The 26,894-nt window shown below is 38.1% G+C and overlaps 2 protein-coding genes across 2 annotated transcripts in view; one reads left to right on the top strand and one right to left on the bottom strand.

Annotated features, from left to right (window-relative positions):
• Positions 1-26,894, top strand: part of LOC143898604 (uncharacterized) — a 206,279-nt gene that overhangs the window by 2,715 nt on the left and 176,670 nt on the right. The window contains exon 2 of the transcript XR_013257261.1: positions 14,815-14,941. The gene's annotated coding sequence lies outside the window, so the exon portion shown is untranslated. The remainder of the gene's footprint in view (positions 1-14,814; positions 14,942-26,894) is intronic.
• Positions 1-26,894, bottom strand: part of LOC143898594 (netrin-1) — a 214,383-nt gene that overhangs the window by 17,053 nt on the left and 170,436 nt on the right. The gene's annotated exons all lie outside the window — the stretch shown is intronic.

The raw sequence follows: 26,894 nt of genomic DNA, 5'->3' as shown, positions 1-26,894 counted from the left end.
TAGCTAAATAAATAGATAGAGATTATATTTTTACAAATAGTTTCTAGTATGGTTTATTAAAAGAAAAGAGATATCACTTAAAAAGTCTTGTATTATAATTCAAACAGTTTTAATTGGTAACAACATGATTATTAATGACTATTATAGGGATTAAAAATTTTACGTGTCATTCTATAAAAATGTATTATAAATTACATGCTAAAGTAATATTTTTTGTTTTATCTATTATTATAATTATAGAGTTGCTGGTATGACATAATTTCATAACTTATTAGCAGTACGAGTTTATCCAATATTAATTCGAGAGACTGGCATCTCGGTATCCGTTTGGACCGGGATAAATTCTAGAAGTTATTTTAACCTTGACTGTGTGCGCATATTTTTAGTCATCCATATTCTCAGCGCATTAATCGTTACTGGGAATGGTTACGCAAAGTGACGTAGAATTTTATGACACTTGTTTTTATTAAGCTGACCTAATACTATTTCCGTTTTACGAGAGCCATATTGCTGTCAGTATGTCGTATTAAATACGGCATAAAGAATTGGGGAACATATTTATTCAAACTCTTTATCAGAACGCGAGCAGTTATGTTTTTTCTAAAAATTACATTCAATAACACATATATATTATATCATTTCGACATTCATACAATATTATGAAATAATTGAATAAAAAAAAGTTGGAATAAGAGAGATTAGAGAGAGATTATTTGAACAAATTAAAAATAATGCAAATTTCTAAAAAAGTGACAACTGCAGTGAACCATATAAGAATTGAGAAATTTTATTTTGAAAAGTTATGTCTCGGAAGCTTGTGTAGATTAAATTTTGAGAATTTATTTTTCAGAGAAAAAAGGTCACGCAATGATCTACTACTTTATACTTGCAAGATGCAAAAATATTGTAACAAAATGTCCTACATTTATATAAATATTATTGTACATTTCCTATTATGTAAAAAAATTCTCAAATTTCATAATTCCACCGCAATTTCTTGTATGTTGGGTAAACTTTTTATTACTTGTTACGTGAAAGTTCTAGGCGATACTAAATTATTTTCTAAACTTTTATCTCGACAAAAAACTGAGTCGAATTTTGTCCGTTCCTTTGAAAATTCAAGAGAGTGCATTTTTTTCATCGACTTATAGTCTTACGGCGCCTGTGGTGCGCGGATTCTTTCCAGACGACGTCGTCGTTCCTAGCAGCGGACGTAGATTAATCTTCCGCAACACGACGGTGTTTTCCTTGGCAGAAGGGCAACGCCGCGCGCAAGAACGCGTCCGAGGTTTAAAGATGTAGATGAATTTCGCAAATTCCGTCGTAGCCGCGGCACTTTTAAAGCCGCCAAGAAAAACATCAATACTAGCGCGACGTTATTGCCTTCTCACCATACAGTGCGGTGCACACATGCATACATAAACGGAGAGAACTTGAATTTTTAAAGATATGTCTGTAACACGAACGAGGTACTTGGCGCAATAATTGGCCAATCTTCTGTGAAAATTTGTTTAAAAAAAAAAAGAAACAAAATGAGATTGAAGGCTAATATGAGTTTCAGCAATTTTTCAAGCTAATGACACATTTTTGAAGTTTAATGTTACATTTAAGATTTTTTATTTTTTAAAATGGAAATAATTTGAACTTGATCTCTGTCTCTCTCTCTCTCTCTCTCTCTCTCTCTCTCTCTCTTTCTTTCTTTCTCTCAATATATCGTATTCTCGTCATCCGAAATACAATAAAAGTTCCACTCGCAAAATACTTTGAAGCTATGTGATGGTTTATTCTCGCGCTATTTTACATTATATATATATATATATATGTACATACACACAATATTCGCCATATTCGTGAGGCTGATCCTTCACGCTCAATCTGAGCGAGCAGATGTAGGCGTCTGAAGGTATTTGCGGATGAGATGTGTACCGGTGTTCGTCAACTAAATCCAGAGTTCGCGAGGAAAGATTTCTTGGAAGCCGCTAGGATAAGGAAAGAAAGCGGAGGTTGGAAAAGAGAGGCGGAGCGAGATCCGCGCGAGATGCGAACCGGTATATTTCTCTCCACGCCCGCCTCATTCAGGTATTCGCGGAATAATGAGATTATATTGCGGCAGCCATTCTAAAATAAACTGCAAGTGTGCAAGTAGCTGCCGCGGAAACTGGGACGCGCGTACAATACTCGTGGAATATTTTAATACCTTCATTCGGCTAGACAGAGAAAAGGATAGCCGCGAGAATAGCCCTATAGGATTAAACTGGAGAAAAGGGCACGCAATATACGTGTGTACATACGTGTGTGAACATATTTTATAATTCAACCAATCTTCGGCCTTTGCTGCATGTAGGTATATTATTTTTTTCTCAAGAAAAAGATCCAAGTTCACCAGGTTCTTTTTATTATTTTTAAGCCGCACGTGTTAAGACTCTTTTCACGTTAAAGTTAGGACGTTTGTATATGTGTAGCCGACAGGATATATAATACTTTTGAAAACCGTCCAGAATCTTCGGGCTTTTCTCATAAATCCGACATCGTCTTCCGCCTGCAGGAAGCAGAACAGGAGATTGCTTCAAAATCAATTTACTTTGACGTAATTCATCTCCGCGGTCTGTTTGAAAGGGTCAGAACCATCCCTTGTCTCGAAACTAAAAGCTGGCCGGCTATCAGCTATCGTGCTTAATAACGTTGAATAAAATAAATATGTACAATTAAAATTAACGATTTCGAGAAAAGTTCGAATTGAAACACGTTTGAATGCGAGTTGGATTCTGAATTAATATATATAAAACCTAAATATAAAATGAGATTCAAAATGTTAAACAAATCCTCTTTATTCATATATTACATATACGTTTGCCATCCAAATTTGTAATTAAAGATCATAAAGAATTGGTTTTTACTGCATTGAAAGCGACTCGAGTCGTGTGAATTGCGAAAATTGTGTGAAAATTGTGAAATACGTATATATACACACGTGAAAATGTATACGTTTGCGATCAAAAAACACGAGAGAGAAGGATAACATCGCGATTATATATCGCAACGTCGAATTTTCCGCGAAACAGACGAGTGTTGCGCGAGAAATCAAATATTTTCCGGATACGTTGCTGCATACCCTGGATCACGCTTGCATATATGTATATTGCGGCGCGCGGCGCACGTAGCAGCATCCTGGAAAATCCAATTTCCATGGGCCGAAATAAACCTTTATCGAATATCGTGGTCACGCGTGGAAATGTGCGACGTGGCTCGCCGTTTCGACATTTGCGGCGAAATTTCTGACTTTTCTATATTCCCGCGTCCATACTCGCGGTATTATTGCATAATTACGTGATCCTCGTGGCACGGGTGTGGAAGCACAATATGGCGTAACAATATAAACGCGGAATTTGCACGCCGTATATGCGCCCGTCTGGTTATAATAAGACGATTGTAAAGCGCGCGTAGCATAAAAGGTAATCTCGTAAAGCTTATAAAGTACCGAAACATTTCTGTACTTAAAGCTTATTCCCTGTTGAGACACTGCCAGTCGAGAATCCCAGTGAATTAATAATTCTTATGTAAATTCGTGTTCGTTAATTGAGTTGATTTTTCGCTTGTTTTATCTCCGAGGATGAGGAATAAATTTATTAACCTATAACTGCATATTGTGCGACTGCGGCAGAAATTTGCGACAAACGTTGCGGTCGATTTCTATGCCTATTGCAATTGATTTTTCTCTTTCTCGGCAAAAGGTTACAAAATCAATCTTATAAATCAGTCGAAAAAATTTTTGAGAATTTATCGTGTAACGCATCAATAGCATGTGCCTTCCCTCCCATCTTCCTTTCTCTCTCTCTCTCTCTCTCTCTCTCTCTCTCTCTCTCTCTCTCTCTCTCTCTCTCTCTCTCTCTCTCTCTCTTTTCGCACGCAGTTGATAAGCTATATCCAAAAACATATAACTATATCTTCAGATCTACCGAATTCTCTGAATGCAACCACATCACGTTTGAACATGATGCATGGTGCAATATACGCCAGCTACATAGCAATAGACGTGAAACGTCGATTCCCATGACGAATTCTCATAGTTTATACTGTCTACGCTATACGGTCGCGCGAAAATCACGTGCGAACGTGAGTAGCAAAGAAGCAGGAAAAGTGGAATGACAAATATAACATTTACTTTAAGATTTCACTCTCCGTCTGTATACGGTTTTTTTTGCAGCGTATTACGTAGGTCTGTCACGTTGACGCTATTTTTCTCTACCTTAAAGTATTCAGAAAAATCTTAAAAATTCACAAAACGGTTGTCTACATGGTTTAGTCTGAAGTGGTATCATGTTGAAATACAGTTTAACGGTGTTTGTATCAATATGTCAAGCGTAATTAAAGCGAATAAAATACGAAATTTCAGTTCTATTGACAAAATGTAATTAACTTCAACAATTTTTGTAATAATAATTCCTAATAATGAAAATTTAATGATTTAAATTCAATGAAATAATTATATATAATAATTAAAGCTACTAATTAATCTAATAATTTATAATTAAATCTAATAATAATTAATAATTTTGTACCTCTATAAATCAATGTATAAATATATGTAATCTAGGTAAAAGAACCCGTTCTTTTTCTTTTTAATCTCTCATTCATTCTTCATAAATTTCATCATTCAATCGGTACGAGTAATTTGTGAATTGTTTTAGCTATATGTAACGATATTATTACTGTCGCACCTCTCGTTCCCCTGTGACGCGTCTCTCAGTCAACCCTCCGTCGATGTCACCGACGGCATTGATGTGGTTATCCGGAACGTGACATCGGATTTACTTTGCCCGATTGCTGATTGGGATATTCGATGCGTCGCGGGATATGTAACGGCGGAGAACAATCGCGCGTGATCGGTTTCTCCGGGACACCGCGCGTTCTATGGCCGATCGATGCGACCGCTCGACCTTACGACATAGTCGCGGTCGATCCGGCGGAGCGATTGGCTCAGGCGGATTGGCGCGGGTTAATCGACACAAAGGACGTTTCGTTAGTGCGGGAATTAAACGGATTATGGTCTCAATCGCCCGCCATCGCGATCGATCCGCATTTACGAACGCGGTCAGCCGTACCGTACCGTACCGTCCCGTCCCGTCCCGTGCCGTTACGATCCCGTCCGGTTTCCGTTTCGTCCTGCTTCCGCATATCCGTAATACAGCTCGATGGCTCGATATATCCCGTCTCAGCGAGGAAATCCCCGCGAGCAAACTGTCCGATCGAGTGCCCAAACTTCACCGCGAAGATCGGGAGATTTCCCGCGAACTTGCAAGCGGCTTTATTCGGCTTTAGCCACTCGCTCCAGAACCAGGAAGTCCCGAGTCTATTCGTGCGTCTCGCGAGTTCTCAAGCAAATCGTGATTCAAGATCTAAACTACAAGCAAGAGACGTCATTTTGGATCACTCGTTACGATAGGTTATATCGTGTATCGAATTCTAAATTCTATTTTGTTACGCGCGTTCAATTTTTTGCTTTTAAGATCGGTCCTCTGCGAGTAAAATCGGCGCGCACTTTTTTCTTTTAAAAAATAATTGTAATGAAACTAAAGTATTAAATTATTAGCAAATTTTTTTTATGATTGACTTAAATTATTAGTATACTTTATGATTCATTGAGACAATATATAATAGCGTTCTTAAAAGATCGCATCTATTACAATAATATCGTTAAAAAGTAGACTTATATGTTAGTAGACATTAGACAACAAAGCAAATAGAACCGTGTCGCTCTTCATTCTAACGACGAATAAGCGATTTTTGAGTTCCAATTCTATACCACCAAACTATTGCCGTTATACTCTCGGTTATCTCCGCGTTCCATGTCGTGTCCGGACTTCGTAATTTAGTCGAGCGACTCGATGGCTCCGATCAATAGCGTATACAAGTCTCCCACAAATTGTCCGATGCTCTTGTGCGATTGTTTCACGGAGTTCGCTGGAGATTCGACAAATGACAAATTGCTTTTGGACGGTATTGTCACCGCATATTAAGTGAAACGTGATAATTATAGCGCTACGGCGAATCTATAGTTAGGAGTCTTGATTAAAACATAAAGATTAAAATATTTCCGGACTTATCTGTATCACCTTAATTACATACAGGCTCTCTAAATCAGTTTGCGTATGGAGTAGTTTAATTAGTTACCGCAAAGCAATGGCTAATGAAAGCGGTAAACTCATACCGGGAAAGCAATAAAAAGATAATATTCGCGAATTGAGTTCCGTGTACGGAAATCGCGTGCTTCGCGTTGCGAAACTATAAAAATGGGAGAAGATTGGGAACTACGCCAAACAAAAACCCACTCCATTTCGCTTCGCGTTTGTCCAGCTTGATTTTCCCTGTTTCTTTCTTTCGACTGTATCTCTCCATTAATCCGTCTCCCTCCGATCGCATTCGGAATTTCGGAAATTCCGCTCGGTAGCTTTGGCGAACGTGACCGTTGTGCCGTTGCGCACGTGGAATTTTCGATATTTTTATTCGATAACGCCCGCCGGCGGGCGGGGCGGCCCGTCGCGGGGCATCTCGATTGAATTTCAAACGAAATTCAAATTACGTTTAATTTGGTTATAGCTACCAGTGGATGCATGAGAGAAAGAGAGACAGAGAGGGAGGAAGGGAGGGAAAAAAGAGAGAAAGCGGATCGAGTCAGCCCGCGCGTGTATGCTCTCGACGCTGAAGCTCGCGTGCGGTTCCAGGTTCCAGGTTGGTTCGAGGCCGGGGGTGAGATATACGGATTCTATTATCGACCATACGGTTCATTAAAACAGCACGACAAACAAGCGTGTTTCATTGGTTCTGCAAACAAAACTATCGGGCCTGTGTCGCAAACGTTACACAACATCAATTTTTTGAGAGGGTGGAGGAGAAGAGTTACAGGTGGTAACGACTATTTGACACCTGCTGAAATATGTTGTTAAAATAAATTCTTGTTCACCAGTTTTCAGATATTTTTGGAATATGCACTCAATATCAAAAAGAATAAGAATATTATTTACATTAGACAAACAGAATCTTTATTTATTTTTTATTTTAATTTAAAAGAGTGACTGTAAAGTCCTCAATTTTTAAACATAACATATAAATTATTAAAGAAGCACAGATATTTAGAATTTTTGTAAATAATGATAATAATAAATGAAAACACATTTACTTTACAGTACTTTAATTATTTTTGAAAAATAAATTGCACGAATATGTAAAGGTACGCTTGACGTGCAAAGGGGTGAATTCATGTGATGTAGCAGCGCCCAGGATAGTTCGTTTTTGTTTTTGTTCGCGTAAAAATGCGTATAAACGCTTCAATTTTTCAACGGTATAACAAGTTCCGCATTCGGGGCTCGCGATTCGCAATAACGCGGCTTTTAAAATTATTTACCCCTTCGATATTCGATAACGCGTTATCGGCAGCCGCCAGGAGCGTCCGTTGGAGGCGGAATCGCCAAACGCGGCGAGAGCTGTCGCTGTCGGAACAGAACGGGATAAAAGTCGGGGTGGGTTGGTGAGAAGACCGTTCCTCGTTTATTGCCTCGGCACCCGGGGTGCCCGGATGTGCCGGGGTGCCGTCGGGTTCATCGCGCAGCCGAGATAAAAACGTAAACGGCGGACGAGTCGATCGCGAATCGATGTTCCCGCCTGGTGGCGCGCGGAGGATGAATATTTGACGATGTTTGCGCCGGGAATTGTATAACGGATGCTCCCGCGGGCGTTGTTAGCCGGGGTTAATCAACGTGGCTGTCTCGAAATGCAATCTCGTGGTTGCGTCGGATGAAAGAGAAAGAGAGAAAGAGAGAGAGAGAGAGAGGCTGACTTGTAACTTAAAAATTTGTTTTATCGCACGCTGCGGCGGAGATTAATCATGAGATCTATATCGCAGGGGGTGTTCACTGTAAACTATGCTTTTTAAATCATACTATATAACAGCGACTTCTATAAAAACTTTAATGTATACGTGCATCTTTTTTGTATCGTGTCATATCTTAACTGATTTAATAGTATATAGTAATCGTAAATAAATTATTTATACATAGGTGTATAAAAATAAATTATATTTTGTATTAAATAAAGTGAAAACCGTATTGCAATACTTTTATCTGACAAATTTACGCATTAATCTAATTTAATAAAACTCTCACTAGAGGAGGAACCAAGTTATTAGCAACTAAAATGTTTAATTTAGGAACATTACAAATGCAAGAAGTATGCTGACGTTCAATTAAAGTTTGGTAAAGAAGAGTTTTTATTTTCCTATAAGAAACACATTACTTTATTCATGCAATATTCTTGAAAAGAATTCGCGTTTCGAATTCAGTTTATAGGTAACGTCTCTCTTCGATCGAGTTTTCGCAGACACCTTGTAGAAAGGTCCATGAAATTAAGAGAGAAGTGGCCGTGAAAAATGTGAATCTTATCGCGGACCTCGCTATTAGATACTGTCGTTGGCGTTATCAAAGGCGTTGCAGACGCTGCTATCGCGTGTCAGATGGGATCCGTTGCAATCTTGATAACAACTTTCGCTCGGACATCTCGAGAGATTCGCGCGTTTGCGTTAAAATAAACACTCTTGGTATATTCTATAATAGAGTACTCAAGAATCACTTATGCGATTCCAGTCGGAAATAAAATAAAATTAATCAAATGCTTCGCAAATAGCTTCCGAACGTGCAGATATATCTGATAGATTCGAATCCATATATGTGAATACTTATGAAGCGTCAAGTGGGCTGGTCGAATAAAACGTATACGTTTTCATTTTCAAACGAATTATCTTGACATACACAACTCTTACATTAAATTTCTATTGAACTTTAATTCTTTAAGACCTTTTCAATGAGGAATTCCGAGTACTTCTGTAACTATCGATTTCTGTAGTTTCTCCGTTCTATTATAATTACAATAGTTTTAAGAGATTACTTTTTAACTTTGTTTAAAAAAAAAAACATTTCGTGATTCTGGAACACCCTGTTATGTAAGCGCGTAAACATCAGGCGTATCGAGACGAGACACCTCCGTCCGTTATTTGTACTTCGCACTTCCCGGGCCTCTCATTAAAATCCACCTCTTGAGGACATGCGGACAGACCACCTTGGAAATGAGCCCTCCGAGCAGAACTGCTGCGTCTCCGTTGTCAACGATTAACGATCTACGGGCGTCTCGTTTAATTTTCGCCGTTCCACTGAACGAACTTTTTTATACGACCGTAGCGACGGAGCGCAAATATTTTCTATTTTTAAATATTTAAACGCAATGTGTCGCGATAAACTAGCTATTTTACAAGTATCGCGGAACAACTTTAGAAATATACTCTTAGATGAGATTGCAGTCAACTTTGTGTGCCTTAATGAAAATTTAAATAGAGACCTAATTACGTGGAGTTATTTAATATTTGGAATCCCAAAGGCGTTTTGCTACATTTAAAAATATAAAATATTTTACTTAAGTTCAAGAGAAGACTAGTGGAAAAGTTAAGCTGTGGACAAGACTTTAATTGCAATAAAAAGAATTTGTGAAAAAGGTATATATATGATGCTCTTTGATACAGTTTTTATTAAAAAGATATCTCGGTGCTATATTTTTTTAAAATGTACTCAATAGTTTTTATAATTGCAAGTGATAAATATTTTGCTAAAAATGTTGCTGTTTATTAACGAATCTTTCTTTACCTCATATCAAAATATGCTGCGTGAAAAAAAAGTTGATTAGAATTTTAAAAGATTAAACTTTTTCCTCCCCCTAGCTTTCCCCCCCTCCCAGGCAAAAAGATTTCTCATTCTTGAATTGCTTCACGTTTGTATTACAAAAATACCAGAGTCGTGCTCGACAATCTAATAACCTAATACGTTATTCCACGGTCTGGTCTAGGTATCGCATCGTCGGGCAACTTTGGCAAATTAGTAAATTGCGTTCCACGCGGCATCGTGAGTAAAGCCGAGGGTGAGTCTCACAAATCGACAGATAATCGTTTTCGCAATCTAGTTTCTACGATCGCTATACGTACATCGTCCCCCTCCCGATACTGATAAACTCCGAGAGTTTCTCCCATTTCGTAGAGGATTGTCCCGTGGGATCAGTTGGGAAGATTTAAGCCGCTGCGCCGAAATCCCCTGAAACTCGAGACAAATAGCCCGAAATAAGGATGCGAATGCAAACCGAAGGACCGGTCGATTTATCGGCTCGGTATGTGTCGCCGATACTATCCTCCGGCGCGCGGCGCGGAGACCTACGGCGGCGTCTAAGGTCGCTCGTTTTTCTCGGGAAGCACTTGGATAAAATTTGCTTGATATAATACCGTTGGAGTGGAGAACGAAGATCTGGTGATGTGAACAAATGCGCGATATTTTATCCACACACGTTACGCGTTGGGGAAATATATTTTAAGTAACTCTACAATTTCTTACAATGGCAGTATACATTATTTTGAAAGCATTGATATCAATACGAAGAAAAGGCAACAATAATATATTTTATCTTCTCATAACTACGTGTGCTTTCTTTTTAAAATATATGAACTCCTAATTGAGATTCATTATGTTTTACGAATTTATCACGTGTATACTTTGTGAAGTCCGATTAATTTTCTTTAGAACTTATTTTCTCCGGGGAAGAAGGCTTGTTCTCATCACAAGAAGGTTAATGCTTCCGGTAGTTCGTTGGGGAAGATTATGAGTACAAATGATGTTAGATTTGTCTCAGCTAGAACATTATTCATCATAGTCTAAACGTGTTTTTAGCCAGTTTCAGTATTACAGGATCATTCCTGTGAGATTCGGCAAATGTATTACTGCAAATTTGACAAGCTAACAATTAAGAAAAATCATAAACTATTTATAAAATAAACACGTTCGTTCTGTTTCTGTAATATAATACCATAATAATATAATATAACTCTGTTATATAAACTCTGTTATATAAACATGCGTCATATTTATGCATCCGTTGACCTGCATACAAGATTAAATATACGAAACTCTTTCCGCTCTATATACCTGCAGAAAATAACACTCGGACAAATAACGCACATGTTGTGTTTTTATTCTAGCCTCGTCCGCTCGTCTCGACGCCGCGTGCGGAACGATTTAATTAATTATGCGTCGTGCAAAATGCACGCCCCCATTTACCTGTCACATGCCCTCTTTTGTCCCTCTCGTCTCGTCTCGGGACGAGGCGGGGACACACACGCGTGTTGCGCTCGTGCGCACGCTCGTAAAGTAACGTCTTAATTATAAAAGGGTCGACACGCTGTGTGTGCTTCACGAGGCACCTTAAGCACCTTATAGCGGCCGTGCGGGACCTTAATGGCCGCGTGGGTGACTGTCAGCCGTGACGGCGATGGAGAAGAATCTACGGTTTTTCGCGCGGTCGCCCTTGAGACAGGAGACCGCCCTTTGCGGGGATGAACGCGAGACACATTCGCCTCGAAATTAAACGGGCGCGATTAAGCGCCCGGTTGGCTTCAGGTCGAAATTTACGCGGTGAGACGCACACGCGAAACCGTTATGGTGGTGCTAAACGTTACCGGACGAGCATTAACCGCAACGCTCCGGTCAATTTTGCAAACATTCCGAAAAGCTCGTGCATTCCCTACATTCTTAACTTTGTAACCCGACAATATATTTCCTGTTAAATATACGCGTGTCTCGTTTTCAAAGGAAATTTTTATTTTTCGTAATTTTTCGTCTTACATAAATCAGTATTTTGTTTTTTCGAATATCATAAATTTTTATGAAATTAAGAACAAATAAATTTGATAAGAGCCAGGCGCGGTAATTACTGCGCTATATAATTTATTATAATTTAGGCAAATAAAACAATAGCGTACTTTTCGATCCTTTTTTTGGATCATCCTCAGCGCATAACGTTAGTGAATTATAAATTAGCTTACATAAATCAGAATTTATCGCAGTCAATAAATTAAAACAGATTGTAGATAGCCATAGACGTATATAATAGACTGCGCATTCCCATTGGAGATCTCTCGCGGAGATGTAAAGGACGGAAGATATGCTTGCAGTGGCACACTTCCTTTTCTAATTGACGTTGGTGGGGAGAAAGAAAGGTTAGGAGAAGTGATCACGTGGTTATTGACGCCTTGAATCTTGCTGCGGGAAAAATATCATCGTGCAACACATTGTGCAAATACAATATACTCGTAAAAATACATGTAAAAATAGTTTTACATGTTTTTTTTTTTACATGTGCAACAAGTTATTTTGCTTATCTAATTTTATTCATATGTACTAAATACTTTTATTTAAAAAATTATAATTAAACGTTACATGTTGAACTAATTATAATAAATAGTTACATTATGAACGAATAACTATTAAGAGCACATACGAGTTTGTCATTGTGTATCACTATTTAAGTCTGATTCTTGAATACCAAACCATTTTTACATGTATTTTTATGAGTATTGTATTTGCACAATGTATTGCACGATGATATTTTTCCCGCAGCAAGATTCAAGGCGTCAATAACCACGTGATCACTTCTCCTAACCTTTCCTTCTCCCCACCAACGTCAATTAGAAAAGGAAGTGCCACTGCAAGCGTATCTTCCGTCCTTTACATCTCCGCAAAAAATCTTCAATGGGAATGCGCAGTCTATTATATGTGTATACGTCTATGTAGATAGCCAATACATTTTTATGAAATTTTGGCGGTTAGCCATCCGCCACAATCGCGCGTCAAGTAACACGGATTACGACGGAAGGCGCGCGGCGCGGGCGGCAGCATGGGCTCGCGCGGCGAGAGAGTTCGGCGCGCGCCCGCTACGCGCCGCATCGCCGGTTCCTTTGCTCGTAAGAAAAATTCGACATCGACTGCTATAACATAGCAGCTCCAGATGATTACGACGATCCTCAACCGGGGCCAACTTAGAATTCAGATATACCATTTGTTATCAAAGTTGGTCCTGGTTGAGGATTGTCGTAATCTGGAGCTGCTATATTATAGCAGTCGATGTCGAATCTTCCTTACGAGCAAAGGAACCGGCGATGCGCCGCGTAGCGGGCTAAGCGGGCGCGCGCCGAACTCTCTCGCCGCGCGAGCCCGTGCTGCCGCCCGCGCCGCGCGCCTTCCGTCGTAGTCCGTGTTACTTTGACGCGCGCTTGTGGCAGATGGCTGACCGCCACAAAATTATCTCTTTAATGAATGACATGTATGCAATTTAATTCGTGCTAACATTCCTTTGTTGTATAAATATTATATTATACATATATAATAACGATATTTAATTTTAAAATTAACATGACGTTGGTAATTTTGTCGGTGAATTTGGAGTCTAAAGAAAATTTGTCTGAGCAGGAAACTGTCATTAGCGAAATGGGAATGTTGGGATACTATATAAATCGCTACATAACCTAATTTCACGCGTGAGGTAGTTCGTGCGACTATAGAAATACTCCCGTGGGTTACCAAAAACATACCTAAATGTTCCCTACCTAACTACGGGGACAAATTGCGTTTACACGAAACTGTTTGCTATTTACTTATATATACTGGCTGAACTCTGCGAGAACACGAGTGACTTACTTTCTGCAACTATGCTAGTTTGCCTCGAAGCGATCTTCACAGACTAGTTACGGTTGTAAATTGATCGTTAGTTCTCCTCTGGTTTTTTTCATGTAACAATCTTTTGAAATTATCATGATTTATGTCTGATTTTCAATTCAATAAATCGACACGCATTGCATTATTTATATAAATAAATCGGATGTATTCTTTGTCTATTGACAAAAAGTAACTAGAGATATTATAATAAATAGGTATTACTCGTATAAATATTAACGATAAATATTCTATTAAAAAAGCAATTATCTAACTTTTATTAATCTTTATTATCATCTGCAGTTTTTGAAATTAAAATTAGTTAATGATTTAAACGGACATTTCATTATTATAGTTAATTTAATATAAAAAAATTAGGAATTTAGTATTTCTCGGCTAGTTTGGCCGAGACTTTTTTCGAATTCGCGGTTTTCTCTCGATTATCATATTTCAATGTGATTTGATAGCCGCGGCGTTGCAGCAAAATCATTAACGTGGGATCCTTGTACGTCTGAATATTCCCAGAAATTTTCAATGCAAATTTTCCTGTTTTTTTGCATGAAGAACCAATTCGTTTGCAACAAAATATTGTTAGACTTTTTATACAGTGCGATACATTTACATCTGATACATCTGTGCAATCGTATCCATGCAATAATATTCACAACATTGGATATTATTTCATTGTATAAAGCATTACAATTTATATATATGCTTAAAAAAAAACACAAATCATAAAATATTTCCGAAGTCCAGTTTTGTTTGCTCATCGCATGTAAGACCCGTTACAAAATAACAGGAATATGTCCGAGTCCGTTTACAGAAACGGACTTGAAACGGATTCGAAATTTATTGTCGATCTCCCGTGACTTTCACGAAAGCCTACGAGATAGAGTAAGATAAAGATAGAGAGAGAAAAAGAGAGAGAGAGAGAGAGAGAGAGAGAGAGAGAGAGAGAGAGAAAGAGAGAGAGAGAGAGAGAGAGAGAGAAAAAGAGAGAGAGAGAGAGAGAGAGAGAGAGAGACTGGTCCAAAAGGTTTCGCCATATATAATATAACTTCGGCGAAACTTTCGTAATGCGAGGGAGTAGAGCGTGAGCGCAGTAATGACGACGGGGTGAGGCTTGGGGGATGGGTTAATTAGTCTTGATTTAAATTAGCCACGGCGGCTGGTAATTAACTTTGGTTTAGGGCGCTCGACTGGTAAGCCAGCTCGGTAATAATGACGATAATTATTATTGTAGGTTCGCCACGCGCGCGCATGTATCACCGGGTGCTGCAGAAATTTTCGAAGGAGCCGGAAGACGCGGTAAAGTTCGAAAGCTGCAACGATAACGGATATTAGATTAAGCTGTTGATGGATTTCTGGTGGTGAGTAAAATTTTCATACATTCGATTATGCGAGGTTCGGCAATGAGGAAAGCACGCGTAAGAGGAAGCAGGGGGATAAATTTTTCGAATCACAAAAATCCAAGTTTCGGAGTGAAGTAGAGGCGAGCTGCACTTCTAAACTTCGGAAAAATCTACGAATTCTTTAGATGAGCGAGAGTGAGTTACGTACCCGATTTCGTCAGCATGCATCATCGAAACTACTTGAGATATCGATAAATTTTTCCTCAAATCATCTGTATTTTCTGTAGAAGTCTAAACCAGACTAACTAAGATGTGAAGAAACTGTAAAGTGCGATTCGAGGTCTCTTTTAAATATAAGATCATACTTGAAATGGGATCTCTTAGATTATTAGGCAATTTCATTCTTAAATTAAACGCTTCCATTCATCATCAAAGAACCACTGGGGAGGGATAATGATGGAACGTCCCGTGCAAAAGGAGCGAAACTGAGAGAACGAACAAGCGATAGCGAGCAAAGTGTCAGCGGGGTAATTAGGCTTTTACAGTGATTGAGAATCTCGGCGTCGTCGGCGTCGCTCGCGAATAAGTGTCTTTAAACCGTGTCGTCCGCCGAGCGAGACATTAATCAAACGAAGCCGGTGGTTATCGATCCCAGCGATTTGTACTGTCGTGCGCGTTCGCGGCTCGGCGTCAGTTCGCGCGGTCGCTGCAACGGCCGAGAAAACGCGAGCAAATCGAACGTAAACGGCAGCAGTTAATTTTGACACCGGCGATTACTCGCGGCAACTTAGACGCGCGAACTGGCGAAACTCGTTATTTCTAACACGTTAACGTCGGTGTTGATACTTTTGCGCTTAATGGCTCGCGTATTTGTCCTGCGACGTAAACGAACTGACAATTACTTTTATAAGTATTTTGAGTTGAAAATATTTGAAATATTTTTATGTTTTTCGGAAATATTTTTATCAAAAGAACTATACCAGTTCACTAATCTGTTTATATAAGTGAGATGTTGTCTATATATAAATACAAATTCTTGCATTTTGTCACTTCTTCGAAACGAAACGCATTTTTGAATGTATTTCACCGGATTAAGAGAGATGCGCGTTCTATTTCACGCTTTCTACTATTTCATTCCCCCGATCATTTGTGTCCTTTCGACTGCCCATATCAGCGGGAAGAGCTATGCGGGCGCAAAATTTCAATTATCTGAGAAAAATCTCCATTGATCCTTGCCGCGAGATTGAACGGCCGGCTATGAAACACGGACGAAAAGGGAAGATTCAAACGGTTTGCTGGGGGTGTGGGGGAGAAAAGCTAGAGAGCGGTAAAAACCTTTATCGGACGATATCAATTTTTCTCAAAGAGCCCCGCGTTGATGTATACCGGTACACCTCGAAGCGGCTTTAACGGATAAACGAGAGAGAGAGAGAGAGAGAGAGAGAGAGAGAGAGAGAGAGAGAAAGAGAGAGAGAGAGAGAGAGAGAGAGAGAGAGAGAGAGAGAGAGAGAGAGAGAGAGAGAGAGAGAGAGAGAGAGAGAGAGAGAGAGAGAGAGAGAGAGAGAGATGCGCCGCCTTCGGGAATACAACATCGTGATTCGTGAGCCGTTCGAATACATGCACCGAATAATGGTGCGTTAGTTAACTCTTGAATGCAGTCAGCGTGAAGATTACGAGATGCATTTAATATGCGGAAATCTACATATGGCTAGACGAGTAGGATAGGCAGAGAGATTTTTCCTGTCCTGAGTTTAAATCCCTTGGGCATGCTAAAGGATTATACAGAGTAATATAACTGACAATTTAATACAATCATAAACATGTGAGTTTAAGTTAATGCTAGATTGATATGGAACGCATAATTATTTTAAGATATGCAAGTTCCGTGTTTCTACCAACGAATTAATCGTGTAAGAGTCAGAGATTGATGATAAATTTATTAACATTGATTAATGTTAACCTACTTCGGTGGACAATCGCGCAAATTATGAATAAAACTAATCAATTGTACTAAAAATGATTATATATGATTTTCTCTCATGATATTTTCTCAAACATAAATTTTTTCTTGTGTAAACATCTATGATATATATATTTATATATATTTAGAATATAGAATAACCAAAAAACAATTTAATATTAATTATTTTTAGTATACATTTTTAGTAAAAATTTATAATAATGCGATCCTAACGTAAATATAAAATATTATTTTAATTCTTCAATTTAATCTTGAATATTACACTGGAATTTAAATTTTAATTACTTGCTATTTTTTCCCAATTTTTTTCAGTTAATTTGTTAAATCATTACTAAAACATATTATTATATAAACACAGATTATATTTTTGACCAAACTGACATTTATTCTTACGTTAACGTGAGAATAAATGTCAGTTTGGTCAAAAATATAATCTGTGTTAATTTTTCACTGACAAAGCAAAGAATTTTAGAAAATATTATAAACACGCTATCTTTTTCGGAGAGATTATTGTGAAATTTTCAATGTGTTTTCTGAAGAGGATTTTTCATTGAATTACGATATTCTGCAGGGCTTGTAGGTTCGAATTCAAGACTTCGCATTTGCCTCAAGACGCGGATAATTTAATATACGGGAAAAATCGCGCGACGCGGTCGGCAATAAGTCTCCAAAGTTCCCTCGTTACGCGCAAATCGCTCCTATAAAGCTTTCGAGTATCGCGTTGCTAATTGAGGGTAAGGAAGCGTAAGAGCAGGCTGCGGGGATTTTTGAATAATGTCGACTAGCCGATTCACTCGACCGGAATAAAATGCCCTAGGCGCTTCTCCATTTTCATGTAGGCGCGCGGAGCTACGAGAGATTCTTTTTTCGCGGGAAATTTACATCGCACCGAGCCGCGGGCGATGCGTATGCGCGCATCACGACGTACCCGGTATACGTAATTAGGTCGTGATTGGCCGCGACGCGTAGAAGATTGTCTCGTATCCGTCGACGAGGTCGTCGCCCGAAAATTTTCGCCGGATACTTCAGTTCCCGATTTTACGGTCAACCTTGTGAAACTTCTTTTGACACTTATTCATGATTAAGGATAACCCGTTTTTGCACAAATCAAGTCATTGTCTCGAGCATTGGATAACGAAACTTTTTATGCGCATGTGGATAGTATATGATGAAATTTGTTTTAATTTAATGACGAAACAAAATATCTAATTATTCGCTAAAAAATCTTTTTATATACAAAGCGCAAAGTGTTATTAAAGTGGCAATTAATTAAACTATTTTCATACGTTTGAAGATACGTATACATTGAAAATTACTATTTTATATTACATATAGAATGCTGAAGCTAATAAAATAAGAAAAAATTTGTCGAGCAAGTTTCTAATCAAAAGTAATATTCCTTCATTCAGCTTTTCTCGTCGAATCTCTTCTGCTCGTTAATCTAATAGTACATTTTATGGTCCGCCGAGGGCAATTTCTCGGGCTTAACGTAATTTCTCCGCCGAGTCTATCCGCCGTAAAATTTCGCGGGGTTTCTTCCACCTCGTTCGGAAGTATCGATAGCGCAATCGGTCATTCCTCCGCGTCGACGTTGCTTTTATCGTCGACGTCGCGACGACGAAACCCTCGTTCGGCTTTAACAGTCCGCGAAAAACAGATCGATCGCCCGCTCGTTCTCGGCACGTCATCCCAACGAATGGAAAGGTCATTTCCTGCGAAAGTTACTTTTTTTCGCGTATATAGCCAACAATACGCGGTCGCCGGTGCATCGCATTGTTCGCATTGTAAGAAACGCAAGGCGATTCGTCCTATCGCGATCCAGACAACGGCGAAATTGCTGGTAGAAATCGAGGGGGAACTGTTTCCCGATACCTTCACGATGTGCTCTTCCTATTAATACGTTCCGTTTCTCAAGTCATCTAAATATTCTAAATGAACGTCTGTTACACGTTAAGTTTATTTTACTTTCGCATATCGCGTTGCACGCGCAAACAATTTATACGAGGAATCCCGCGATACTAGATTAGCCGATCTTTTCTTTTCCTTCCAAGAAAAGTTCGCACCTTGCGCTGTCGCTGTCGGTGTTATAACTTGCTCGAAGAATTTCACTGCAACGTCTAAATTACACGCAAGCCGTATTCGCGCCGCGAGTATTTGCAAATACGCCCGTAAATACACGCGATATGTGCCGAGCAAAAGGAAAGCGCATCGCTGCTTTAAGGTATGTCCGTGATGGAAAAGGACGAAAACGGGAAAGAGAACGAACCGATGTAGTGTGCAAACAGTGCTTGGGGTATGTTTCCCGAAACGGAAAGACCCTCGGTGGGCGTTTATCCGAGCGCATACGCGCACGCAACACGTTTACGCGACGGTACAGTCGTCGAGGTATACTTAAATGTACGACGTGCCACGCCATTAAAATCCTAAACTCGGCAGGATGTATAATGCTTCGTGACAGCTATCTTCAAACATATTGTGTGTGAAAAACATAACTTTCAGAATAGCAAATTGTTATCCTCGATGTGCTATTTTTTATAAAAAAATATTATATATCTAATATAGTTTTGTATATTTTTTTTGTACATTTGTACAAAAGGGAATTTTCTGCTCTTTTATTAAAACAATCACAAAAAAATAGTAAAAAATATTTATATATAAATAAGAAATATATTAATTATTAAATTATACACAATATATTAGTATAATGTTAAAATTAAGAGAATATTTACAAATGCAGAATATTTAGCGTCAAGAAATTCTCTACCATAATTTTGTTTTACTAAAGAATTAATGGATTATTTAAGATACATTTTAAATATACAAGTTGCTTCATTATTTCTTATTTAAAAACTGGATATTTGTTTATTACATTCCAAATTATATTATTTAGAATATAGATATAGATAAAGTAAAATTTACATAAGTGCAAATTAAGATATTTGAGTAAGCCCAATACACAGATATGTGATTTCAAACACTGAACAATTTGACACATTAACTATCTATCGTGTATTTTCAAAGAGTATTACTAAAATGAAACATTATTACAAATATTTGTGTACCTCAGGCAATAATGCAGCAACAATAGATTGTTATACGAGCTGTATACTCAAGCACAAGCATTATACGTGATATGTTCGGACAATGCAATATTTCCGTAATTCGAGTAATTAGATGTTTGAATATCTCATATTCGTTATATTATATATTTTAAAATTAAAAATTTGGAAATAATGATGCACTATGTATAGATAAAATGATTAAATGTGAAACAATAGCAAGCATATATAAATAATAAATAGAAGCATTTAAATTATTTAATATTAGATTATCGCAAATTTTTCGAAATTTTTTCAAATCTGTGTAAGCATTTACATTATAATTTCTTAATAAATAGTCTTTTTACATCTTTAGTTAAATAGGTCATAATCCAATAAATTTTATTTTAAACTCGTATGTTACTCTTGTAAATCTTACTTCGTTATTAATGGTCGTGTGAATTTTTGAGTATGCTGTAATTCGCATAATTCTGCTGGTCGCATTTAAATATATCTTGCAAACCGCGGATGGTTCATTCGTGCCGCTGCGATTATCGTATAATATATTACTGGAAAGTTATATTGCATCGATACCAACGATACAACGATATCGTTTACCATTTTTGTATCGTCTTTTTGTCGAACACAAGTCCCTTAATCCGGTGAAAGGACAAGGCGAGCTAAAAAAAGCGACCGTAACGTAAGCCACGGTAGTATATTATTACTTGCATTGCTTCATCAGGAAATATCGAAATACACGATGATTATGAAGAGCCGAATGATTATAATTAATCGAAATACTCCCGTTAACTGTATTTAACGAGCTACATAAATCCATGACTCCGAGAGATCCTTTTGCCTCAAAAAATCACATTAATCAATAAATCAAACATGTTGAGAAACATCGGTAGATACGATTCAGCAATATTGCTGTGAAGAAAATTCACATACCTCACGTGAATAATGAGGCAAGATCTACTTAACTCTCATTTAAATAAAGTTACAGGATATAAACACGGTTATGTATGTATCAACTGGTAGATCGGGATGCAAACGGATCTTAAGGAGGCTCTTACCTCGATCATAATATGACAGATCTTTATGAAATTAATATATGTTGTAAAGTGAACCACAACGGACCGATGCCCAAAACTTGAGCATAGGTTGACGATAAAAACTGTAAAAATATCAGTATTGAAATTCGCATTTTTAACACAGGGCATATGGTAAACACTAAAATTTTTACCGGAAGTGATGTATTTTCTTGGCAAGTTTGCGAGCCAGGTAAACAAAAAACTAAGGAATTGTAGTTAAAATAATAATCTTTCTAATGATAAGAAGAAAACTTGGTGTTGACGATAAGTTATAAAAGATATTGTAGTTTTAATATGACGTACGACAGGTTAAGCGAATGATCTTCCGAGTGTCAAAATCGCGCGAAGTTTCTAACCTCACTTGCACATGTCTTTTCTCTGCGCTGTATGGTAGGGGCATAATTATTCTCTCGCGGATTGACAACCTTTATTTTCGAGAATTTTCCTTTCATTTTCCCTCTCAGCATTCTCAAGTTATATCTTTCTTTTGGCTCCATCTCTTTATCGCATCAATCGCTACAACGCTACACGGCTACACCTCACTTAGCTACACACTGCTGCAGACGACGTTGTAATACGCGCATGTTATTATTCTGCTCTTTAGCACTGACGTAGTCAACTGACTTATTGTATAAATTTTAATATTTACACTAATAGAACATATAACTTACTCTTACACTATGTAAAAATCATTATTTATTTTTTTATTTAATTTTCCGATAATTTTATAACCAATTATTAATGATAATTTTTCGGTTGCTACATTGATTAGAGCAGCCGGGTAAGAGCCTCCTTAAGATGTAGAAGTTACGACGCGTCGCGCTCCGACTCGACGTATCACTTCGCAGTGATCGACGAAGCGCGTACTTCGACAGTCATTACACGGCCACGGAATTTACATTACGAGCAAAGTAGACGCGATGTAACTTTGTCCGCGCGCGGCGCGGCGCTTTCCTCGCTTCGCTATACGATAACTCGCAGAAATAAACCGAACTGGTTTCGCGGACGGCCTTAATCGCCGTCATTACCATCCGCTCGTAACCCATTACAGTATATTTGCATCGTTCTTTTTCTCCCCGGTCCATCGTCGTCGATAAAACGTACTGTACGCGAGCGATACGCACGCAGAAAAAGCCACAGTTTAGCCAGAGAACATGTAAACACGTATGCGCGTACGTAAATGAACACGCGCGTTATACGTACTTGGCGACGACTCTCCCTCTTATTCCTTTCTTTCCCTTTCCCTTTTTGAAGTTGTGCCTCCCACGCCCGTTACGCCCGTCTCCACCTCGTACTTTTCTCCCTCTGCACAAGGGAGGACCGAAAGGAGGGTTCGCCTCCCTCGAGTTATTATTATTTTGCCGCAGATATACATTCACGTGGACTCGCTTTAATGGTCTGACGTTTATTTCCTACCAGGGTCGGTTTTATCGTAAAACTGATATGGTAAAGCAATTTATCTAAAGTATAGAAAAGTCATGAAAGAGAAAGGTCGAGAGAAAGATCCATCATAAAATGTATATTATATGTCGTATTAGAGAACAAGCGCAATTCATCGTATACGGTATCATTAAGCATGATTTAACTCTTTCCCCAATATGACAATATAAGTGTGTTCCATGTGCCAAGTGTGTATTTTGAAACGAAGAAACAAAGCTTGCTTACATTCTGCTTACATTGAATATAAAATTATGTACTATTAACTGCGGTACACGTACGCGATCGCCGGAAGCTTAATTTAATAACAGGTCTTGACGAAGGTTAATTTAATAACAGACCAGTCTCTCTCTCCTTCGGAGATTCGCCAATGTATCATATAATACCCGATATTATCAAATTAGGAAACGCGTCACGAAATCTCATTCCTGACACTCGCTTCAAAGTCCAAAAGTTTGAGAAGCAGAAGACATAAATCCAAAAAAATCAATTTTCAAGATAAAACCTGCAATTTCGCACTTACGTATATGTGCGTGGATGGCTTTTTAAAATAAATGTGGATGAATTCAATCAAATTGAAATAACTTACATGTAGAGAATAATGTATGTCCGTACTTTGACAATCTTTAATTTAAGAAATGAGAATTAATAAATTTGTATAAAACGCTATATCCATTTTTTATTCTAGAAAACTTACTGTGGTATTAACATTTAAATAATCGCATTAGAAGATATCACATTTATTCACTTTGTAAACTAGAGTTCGTCTTTCGAATTGCAAGGGTCTAAATATTTCATATATCATCATTTTGAACTTGCCGCCCTCTGTTTCTCAGATATCGGATCGTTGATCCGACTCTGTCAGGACTTTCTACACAATTTTCCTATAGCAGAGAAAGAAAATTCTCGGAGCACTCGAATGCATCGCGAGTGCCTGAGAGCGTGGCTTCCGTTAAGGGTGGAATCGCGCACACAACGACAAGAAAGGCACTTCATCGACGGCGAAACGAGATTTTTCGGCTCCTCTTTGCCCGCGTATACTTCTCCTTTGTTCCCGTGAATACCAGTCGAGTGCTCAATAGTGGATCATGAATGTCGGGGCAAAGAAAAGCACTCTCGATTTGGCAGATAATGATATACTGTTCAAGGTTTGATCGACTTTTCCTCGATGCGTTCTCGCGATTCAGGGAAATGGAAAACTTGCTTTGAGTTGTGTTTCACAAATAGATAATGCCGTTAGCGTCAATCCGTAAAATTATTTTTGCGTATACAATGTATCATGTAAAATCTAATCTTTTTTTATTACGGCAATTTATTTCACGTTTTGCTATAATATTAGAGTGCTATTTAGCAGATATAGCAAACGCTTTACGTTCACGTTTACGATGGAGACCTCCCAGAAGACAATTTGTCAAAGAATAATCGTTTATATTTAATCTAATTTTATTGTCGAGTCGAAAGTCATACGAATGTACATAATTTGCATTATTTACGATTATGGTAGGATTACATCAAGTCAAAAACGACGGATTTAGATAAGTTGTGGCATATCTATGGTTAACAGCAAGCTTGTTGTTAAGTACATATAGAAAGTTATTCGCAAATAATTGTTTTGCGAATGGCGAAATATGTATGAACGCGTTTATGATAATTCGGCTGAATAATTTATCAGCATAATCGCCCCTTCGATCTCATCATTGCTTTGCAATTTGCATCGCAGCGCCTTCTTGTCGTGCCAGAGCGATTGCATTGACCGGCTATTTATAATTGCGTAAGAATACACCGACGAATTAAAACCAGAGCTGCGTGATAGATCGGCGTCACCGGTTTGGTGAGCCAATAAATAATTACCAAACTTATCAGGCAAGTATAGCGCGTAGAAAGACATCTCACACCTGTCCGCCTTGTAGAAATAGAATAAAGCTTCCCGTACATGTTTATGGTAATTTCGATTGAATAATTTATCAAGATAATCACTCTTTTATCCCCCAGCCCGCGCTCGTGATTTGCATCGACAAGTTGCGCGACTCGCACGGCTTGTTTAAAACTCGGTCAAATGAAGATACACATTTTCTACAATTGAGATGATAAATCAATAATAATTTATCTCATGGTTGCTCTGCCATTACCCAATGCCTTTTCCCCAAGCCTTCTTTCCTTCCTCTTCTCAGATTCGTTTTGCTTCGATAAACAACAACCTATACTAATCGGTTCATCGCTGGAATTAATCAATCGCGCATGTTAATTGTTGTCAATTGTGGGAAATAATTGAATTCGCTGTCTCTCGGTATTCGATATGATCGCGTCTTGACGTAGTATAATGCGGTGAAACACGGCGCGGCACACGCGCCACTATCTGTCGACTCGAGTCTCATTCTGGAAATGATAGCGTGCGACATCCTTACGTACGTCGTTACCAAGCAAACGCTAAATGTAAGCGCGCGTACGATAATCGTCTCTCTCTCTCTCTCTCTCTCTCTCTCTCTCTCTCTCTCTCTCTCTCTCTCTCTCTCTCTCTCTCTCTCTCTCGCTACCACAAAGTATTTAATATAAGAAATAAACTACGCGCGCAAAATATATATATATATATATATATATATATATATATATATAACACTTCTAGTAAAATATTCTTCCAAATATCAGTCATGCTTCTGTCTTGCTGATGAAAAGACATTAAAGTAGATATGGATAAAATAACTGTTTATAAAATAGAAAGAAAAAAGGGTGCAAATTACAAACTTGCACATTGCTTCCTCATTATTACAGGAAGCTTATTTTATTTATGTATAATTATTAGTATTAATTTTTTTGGTTTCCTCATAAAGAAAGCTTTGTGAGCAAAGGAGTAGTTCGTTGACTTCTACTTGCACACTTAAAAACTATAAAGAAGCCCGATATCTCAATATTTGCGGAAGTTAGAGCAAATTTACCGAAATTTCTATAACTCCAGAACTAATCAACCAAATCTTAACGAATTATATATGAAATATATATATAGGGGTAGAAAAAAGACTGAAAAAATATAATAAAATTAGAAATAGATCGATATCTCCAAATTTGCGGAAATTAAAGCATAAACAAACATTTTTGCAAATTCAAAATTTTATTTAAAAAAAACTGATTATATTAGCAATGTTTATTAATTCTATTATATTCTTCAGTTTTTTCTACCCCTATTTCATATATAATTCGTTAAGATTTGGTTGATTAGTTCTGGAGTTATAGAAATTTCGGTAAATTTGGCACATACACACACACATGCACACATACATACATACAGACATTTTTTAAAACTGCAATTTTTCGACGTTTTAGAACATTCTAAACACATTCAGAAAAACAAAAAAATTTTTTTTACGAAAACAAAGATTCCTCTATGAGGAAGCAAAAAGAAAAAAAAGAAAAAGAGAAAAAAAGAAAAAAGAATAAAAAATAGTGCAAATTAGAAATTTGCACTTGGCTTCCTCATAGAGGAAGTGATGTCTTAAGATCACACAGGTCTCTCAACTCTAATCATAACAATCGATTGCACTCGATTGAGAAAGCATCTTGGAATAGAAATATTGTTACTTAAATCGAATGTTAAATCGACGGATATCCGTCGCATCGAAACACGATCGCAAATACAAAGAAACGCGATTATTTCCTGCAAACTATCAGTATGCGCGATTGACTTTAGCGATTTAAAGCAAACGGAGCACAGAATATCTGGTGTACAGGGCCTCGATTCTCTAACGAGAAACGTATGCGCAAACTCTTATCTAACAGAAAGGCTGCAAATTGATTGGTTATTGCACAGTTTTTAGCTAATAAGCTTGCAGCTTTTCTGTTAGAGCAGAGTTTACGCATACGTTTCTCGTTAGAGAATCGAGCCCCAGTTCTTTCGTATAGTACGTTAAATATTTTGTGGTAGCGAGACGGTTATCGTACAGGCGCGTGTGATCCTATGTGTTTGCTGGTCAGCGGCGTATTATGGAGTAATACTGTAGCGGTATGTATACGTCATGCATACGTCACGCATACGTCACCTTGTTTGTCTCTCGCGCGACCGTGACTCGCAGAGGGGGGGGGGGTAACGACGCGCGCCGCTCCGAGTGTCGTCTTATTGTTCTTCGAAACACGACCGCGATTAGGTACCGAAGAAGCACGCGGCGGTTTTCTACGAACAATTAACTAAATATTATCAGCCGGCGCGATTCCCTAACTTTCACAATATCGATCTGTAAGACACAGCGAGATGACAAATAACTATGGCGTATTGGTTATTAATCAAAGTGAATATTTCATTCATTTTACATAATAACAGAGAAGATAGAGATTGTAAATTTTATTACTTTATCGCATATATTTATATGCATCCGCGGGCGATAATGATTTCTATAACGATGCTTAGATATAAATGTACCTCGCGCCGCGTT

The sequence above is a fragment of the Temnothorax americanus genome, unplaced genomic scaffold (assembly GCF_048541705.1).
Source record: "Temnothorax americanus isolate GAGA-0224 unplaced genomic scaffold, ASM4854170v1 Scaffold24, whole genome shotgun sequence".
NCBI lineage: Eukaryota > Metazoa > Arthropoda > Insecta > Hymenoptera > Formicidae > Temnothorax > Temnothorax americanus.
Note: the sequence above shows the minus strand (reverse complement) of the source record. Positions and strands in the feature narration are given on the sequence as shown.